Here is a 7,354-nt window from a genome sequence, read left to right as displayed (position 1 = left end):
TCAAGAAACTAGACTTTAAAATGCTAATTAACCCAATTAAAAAATGGGGCACTGAACTGAACAGAGAATTCTCAACAGAAGAAGTTCAAATGGCCAAAAGGGGAATTTGGGGGAAAAGGTAGTAGTTAATCAAAGGGTCTCAGGAGAGTCTGTGGATGGTGTGCACGTGACAACTGGATGTTACTGAAGAGATTCAGCTGCAGGAATCACTTGCATGTCTGTCGCAGTCAGCTATAATGCTGGAGCATCTTTAGAAGACACCATTCAGAGTACATCTAAGGATATGATTGAAAGATGAGGGGATGTAAATGAAGCTGCAGATGTTAAAAAAACGATCAAGAATAATAAATAAGGAAGTCATAAATAAAAACATATTGGCTGAGCAGCTAAATGGGGATCTGTTTGCCATACTTTATGGCTTAAGAAGCCATTAATTAGAAGGATGCAAATGGTCACATGCATGAATATACCCAGTCAGATAAGGCCATGGTGGGTAATGAGCATGTAGAAAGCAGCAAAAGACAAAGTATGGAGTGCCTAGGCATGCAGAGAAAGTTCGATGACAGATAAATAAGATTGGAAAAAGAAAGTAGTGTGTGCGCATTGACTACATAATTTGCTGAGGTGCTAAGGAAATAAAGAAGGACATTTGTGAGTCACCATTATGAGCTACTTATACTTGTTTTCTCTCTACTAAGTAAATCTTTATTTTGAAATATAGTTGGGGCTGGAATGATGGCTCAGTATTTAAGAGAACTTGATGCTCTTTCAGAGGACCCAAGTTAAGTTCTCAGAACCCATATAGCGACTCACAATCATCTGTTATTCCAGATCCAAGAAATCCTATTCCTTCTTCTGACCTCTGTGGGCGCCAGAAACATGTGCCAGTGATGAACATACATGCACATAAACACTCATACACAAAAAGTGAAATAAACAACTCTTAAAATATATAGCTGGATCATACTGGATAAATTATTTGGTTTTCTTCTTTTTTAACCATTATATTTTTAGAATTATTACTCTTATTTTGGGAAAAAATAACCATTTCAAAGCTGAATTAAGTTTTCAATTGTAATATGTCACTTTATTAGAGGAAGTATTTGAGAAAAGCCTAATTCCCAGCTACTAGCTCATTCCATGATTGGGGCCAGTAAAATGGCTCAGGGGTGACTAAACTTGATGAGCTTAGTTCAGTCGCCAGGACCCACAAGTTCACACACACACACAAACAAATGTATTAAAAGCATAAAGTGCTCAATGTTTGAACTGCCTCATTTTCCTGTCCATTTAATAAATAAGGAAAAAGTTAGACATGAAGGAATGAAAGTCATTATTGAGAAGAGTAGGGTGGATAGGGCAGCTAGAAGCACACTGCTTTTTTCAGTACAAAATCTCTGCTTTCCAAGTGCCAGCCTCCTACTATGGCTGCTTAGAACAATCCCTGAAGAGTCACTCATGCAAAAAAAAAAAAATGCCTCGTTCCATTCTTATCACCCTCATAAGTTTGCACAGCCAGATAAGTAGACACACGCTTGGCTGCATTTTGTGAATATGATAGCTTTTGTTCAAGCATCACATTCAAATCCTAGCACTATGTCATTTACGCTTCTATATAGTCTCTCAGTCAATTTAAAAATATAACGGGAAGATATGCATAACGGCAAAGTGGCCACTCCCCCAAACTGAAATTGTGTTTAAGAATAGAATTCAGGAGGTATTCAATGTGCTCAGCTGATACCCGCCACAAGAGACACAGAATGCATACTAAGTTGGGTTTAATCACCAAAATGGTATTCACAAATGGAGAGATTTTTAGATTCCTCCTTTGTGTCCTCCCCAAGGTGGCATGAAATGAATTCACAACCTTTTGTTAGGTGAGCTGGATGGTATTGACAAAGCAGAAAAAAAAATGCATTTTACCCTCATGGACTTCCGGGCAATGCTGGAAATATCGGTTGGTTTTATACTGTGGCCCTATAAGTAGTGTTGGAGGAAAGATGGGAGGGCTGGGCTGGCAGTCACCACAACTAGGCAGAACTTAGCACTTGCAGAGCAAATGGATACCTCTAAAATGCCTCAGAAATAGCTTCCTTCTTACAAGAGCTTCTCCTGTATGTACACTGTTGAATGGCTGGTATGTCATAGATACTAGAACATGAGAGGACTAAGCATAATTTCTGCTCTTGAAGTAAATAAATAAATTTTAAAAATGACATAGAACAGGTGAGGTGGCTCGGAGAACAAGTATGCTTGTCACCAAGGTTGAAGACCTGAGTTTCATCTACAGAACACACATGGTGGAAAGAAGGCTGCCTCATGTTGTCCTCTGACATCCATATGCACACAGTGCTTAACCCCTCCCCCTAATAAATAATGTAACAGACAAGAGCTGACACATAGGCAAACATTTGGAGAAGAAGAAATCCACGTATAAAAGAAGAGCAAACCCCATTTCATATAACACAAAGGAAGGCTGACTATTTCTTTTCTTTTGCTAAATATGATTTTATTATTCAACATAATCCTTCCACTAAGACCAGTTAAAGGATATTTCTGCCCACCTTTTACAACCATGATCACAAAATTCAAACAGAGATAGACGTGGACCACCATATTCAAGAAAGGCACATTGCCAACCTCATAAGGGCCAAAAATGTATTTCAGCAATTTACTGTTTTGGACATTAGGCTTACAATATGGTTTCCATGGAAGGAATTATCTTGACAAGTTAAGAAAGCCAAGCAGCCTGGAGCTTAAAAAATTCCAGACAGTGTAAAGTATAGTGGGTTCTGGTCATCCAACTTGGCTGTTAGCTGGCCCTGCAGTGACTATGGAAGGAGGGTATGGTTCAACCTGTAAGTAAGAGCCTAGAAAGAGGTCTTGAGACCACAAGTTCTGGTTGATGGTTTGTATGCAAAACACAGACTTTCTGGTGGGCTACCTATTTGTTATCATTAGGAACTAACTCCCTGTGGGAGGGGTTGTTCCTCTAAGTAGCAACAAGAGCCTAGGTGTCAAAGCATCACAATAAAAAGGCATACTTAATAGGCTCTCACAAATTCAAAGCTGTAGTTTCATTGAATTCTTGAGTTGCTGAGAGCTGAGCGGGAAGCAAGCTTTCCCTTCTTCCTCAGAAGAGATGTGGATGCCCTAATGCAGCAAAGTTGGAAAAGGCAATGTCTCACAGCATGGGCTGTAGTCAGAGGGCCCTATCCTCACAGGATTTCCAACCCAGCAGTCTTCAAAACTCAACACCGTGTCTTTAAAATTCCCGAACAAAGCTCTTACTGTATGCAAGGTACACATTCACCACATTTACACTAACTCAACACCCTAGGGTTTCAATCACCACAAAGCTTATATAAAAGGTGCAAAACCATGGGCTTCTTTCCATGTTCAGTTTTATGAAAGAAGCAGGAAGTGGGGGAAGCATACAAATAAAAGCTGCAAATACAAAACTCAAATTTCCCTAGTGACATTCAAAATGACACTGCTGACAAGGTTCAGACACTCATCTTCTAGAGGGGCTTACCATGTCTGAAGGCTCTTCCCAAACAACGCAGCCCAGTTTTGGCTCCCACTATGTAATGTACAAGGTGAGATTTTCAAGGCTAGGAACACTGCCAGCAGAGGGAAAAGCTGAAGAAAAGAGCAAGTGACAATTATTAAAACAGTAGAGGATCTGACTAACCAAAAAGGCCCAAAAGGATTGCATTTTGTTCAGCTTATGTTAATATTGCTGAAAGTGTGAGAAATGGAAATGATCTTGGTTTCAAGATATTTGAGAGGTGCAAACATCAAAGGGGCATAATTAGAAGCAACTGTTTAGAGAAAAATGATAACAAATTCATGGTTCATAGGCAAACATTAATTTCAGGTCAGTTGTTTTTCCAAAATTATAGTCAGTCTTACAGAATATTCAACAAACCCTTCCTGGAAATTTCGTGTAATGAAGTCAGAGTCCCACCATTATCAGCCTGTCCAGCAAGACTCCATTGTCACAAAAGAGAGAATGACCATGAAATAGCAGATGCCTCCCAGGCCAGCCTATGCTCAAACCATCAGTCTACCCAAAGCATCCCAAGTACAACAGAAAGAAGATTCAGCTTGCCATCTTGTCTGCCCATCCATAACTATTTTTTATCAATGTTCCCAGCAAAGAGATGTCTCAACCTACAGTATTGAGATGAAACTTAGCCTCAAATCTTGGGTAATTCTGTTGCTTATGAGCTTTGGACTTTACTATGCCAGGTTTGTTCAGGATCTCAGAACCAGAAATCTACCTTTGCACAGAGGGTTCAGAAGAACTTGGAAATACAAGGAAAGCAGTGTAGAAGGACTCAGGACTTAAAATCAGTGTGATGAGTGCTACACAAAGAGCCTGAATCTGTTAAAGATTGATGCTCAAGGCTCAGAAATAGAGAAATAGAAATAACTTGCCCAAGGTTCTAGAGGAACAAAAAATATTACTGCAACATGATCTCCAACAAACCTCTTTTTTTAACTTCTTCAAGGGGCTAGAAAATAGAGGAAGTGATTGAAGATCACTTCAAAAGCAAAGATACCTTTAAGAGGCATGCTGATGACTCAACCAAGAAAATTGCAAAATAGAGGCAGAGATAGAAGATACCTAAAGTCCATGCAAAAGAGACCAACCTAGTAAACAGGCTGGTCCAGAGCAGGGCTCAGGCAAAGGCAAAAAAATAAAAATAATACAAAACAAAACAACCAAAACGATGAACTGTGCAGAATCTGCAATGACATCTATTCATAAAGATGGTGTTAGTTTTAAGTCACTAACCTGTACTTGGTGCTCTTTCCACCCATCAGTGTGATCTGTAGTCTGTCTGCTTTTGTCTTTTGGGTTTCATGTTTATTATTTTTTTGTACTTCCACTTGTTCTTATATTAGAACAAGTGAGGCCTTAGGAAGACTAAATTTTCCTTGTATGTGTGTATGCATGCATGCATGCGTGTATATACACACACATTAAATTTTCCATATGTATGTACAAATGTATACATACATGCATATACTACATACACACATGCACACATGTATCTACACATAGACAGCAAGATTATGAATTGATAAGAAGGAAGCTATGGTACCAATATATTTTGGTATGAGTTTAAAGTCAATAAATTACCTTTACCTCTGAGTTGTATTGATCTGGCACCGAGAAAACAAAATGGTGATAAATTGATCTATAGACTGTCTTATATATTTATATGTGTGCATACATATGTGTATATATGTATATACAGACTCATACCAAAATACAAATATATCCAAGCAGAAAATAAAACATAGATGCCTTTGAAGAAACACAAAGAGAGGTAAGACCTGGAATAATTTTTGTATGTGAGGAGTAGTGAGGATTCACAGGGTGTGAAGGATAAGAACAATGGTAATAAAACATATTCACAGCATACATCATAAATTAAACCATTCCTATTAATTTGTGTATCACCACGAGGCTGTGGCTTACCAGTGGTAAGGTTCTGGTATCCTTCTATTTCGGCAGCTACATGGCATCTTCTTGACTCCGCCTGCTCTCTAAATGTATCTCTGTTCAGCTTTCCCACCTGACTTTGCTCTGCTAAGCCATTGCCCAAAACAGATTTATTCATCAACCAATAAAAGCAAGATATATAAAAGTACAGCCCATAACTGTGATATAGTAAAATTACATATACAAAATAATTATTAAGCAATAATTATAGTTAAAAGATTTAGTTCATTTGCATTTGGCAAAATAAGGAAAATACTCCTTGAAGCAAGAAATTGAAAGACTGTTTTCCTGTATTGTCAGTTTGCCAGTAACTTTCTTCTGTATCCTAAAGAATGTTTGGCAGACTCTTTCATGAAGCAGAAACCCTGAATGACTCTCACACCATTTTTTAGGCAAGTTCGGCAGTCCTTTTTCTGTGGGTACTGAATGTCCAGTTCATACAGCATACCATCAAGCAAACCAAGCAAGAGCAGTTTCTTGCCCAGGTGACTAAAAAATTCCATAAGGAGCCTCTTTAATGCCTGCCCATCATCCTCTTGAAGTAGATTGGTGCTGCCAGGAGCAGATGTGTCTCACTGTCATGAAACATCCTAAGTTCTTAAAACATTTTAAATGCCATATTCTGTTAGTCTTTGAAAAGTTTGAAGAATACCTATTCATCTGAAATCTATCTTTGTACACCTAGAAAACCTGACTAATATGACTACAAGCTTGACTATTATAGATGACTATTAACCTGTATTTCTTATTATACATTACATTTTTAAATGAGCTGCACAAACACAATACCTTAATCAAGAGCAGAAATATACATATAACAAGACTGACCTTAAATTTGTGTCAAAAAATCAAGATGCATACCAGTGCAAAGTATTCACTGCTATAGCATATCCCCCTTTAAATATAAAAAAGTATTTATAAACAATAATTTAGGGAATTTGGGCAAAGTTCTCTAGACTACTTCCTGTTGATTTGGGGTGCTGTTTATCAGGGGTATTCTGTGTGGTAGTTCCATCTCAGCCAGTGGTCCTAATGTTGTCCTGGATGTTGGACCATCTGGGCCACTGTTTCAGGGGATCTATATTAGCTGATAAGGAATCCACAGTTTCTATCCTCTGTGCAAACAAAATCAGAAACTCTTTTCCATGGCAACATACCCTTAGATCCAAATTTCGAAGATAAGATAAATTTAAAATATATATATATATGTTTGCTTAGCTTAGTAGCCTATACAATAAAATGTCTCTCTGTACTTACCTCATTCACAGTCAAGAATTTTAAAGAAAACACAATAATGTATATAATCCAGACTCTTTGTCATTTTCATTTTTACATGGTTGATTTTTCTTTACTCTTTTAATTTATGACTGTCTGTATTCTATTTCTTTAAAGACATTGTTTTATTTTTTCAACTATTTATTTCTTTTTTAATTTTTTAAAATTTTTTTTATTGAGAAAAAAATAGTTTCTGCCTCCTCCCAGCCTCCCATTTCCCTCCCTCTCCTCCTGCCCCTCTCCCCCTCCCCCCACTCCTCTCCCCCTCCCTCTCCAGTCCAAAGAGCAGTCAGGGTTCCCTGTTCTGTGGAAAGTCCAAGATCCTCCCCCCTCTGTCCAGGTCTAGGAAGGTGAATATCCAAACTGGCTAGGCTCCTACAAAGCCAGAACATGAAGTAGGATCAAAATCCCATGCCATTGTCCTTGGCTTCTTATCAGCCCTCACTGTTCGCCATGTTCAGAGAATCCAGTTTTATACCATGCTTTTTCAGTCACAGTCCAGCTGGCCTTGGTGAGCTCCCAATAGATCAGCCCCACTGTCTCAGTGGGTGGGTGCACCCC

The sequence above is a fragment of the Microtus ochrogaster genome, linkage group LG3, assembly GCF_000317375.1.
Source record: "Microtus ochrogaster isolate Prairie Vole_2 linkage group LG3, MicOch1.0, whole genome shotgun sequence".
NCBI lineage: Eukaryota > Metazoa > Chordata > Mammalia > Rodentia > Cricetidae > Microtus > Microtus ochrogaster.
The sequence above is the reverse complement of the archived record's forward strand: the minus strand, read 5'-3'. Positions refer to the sequence as shown.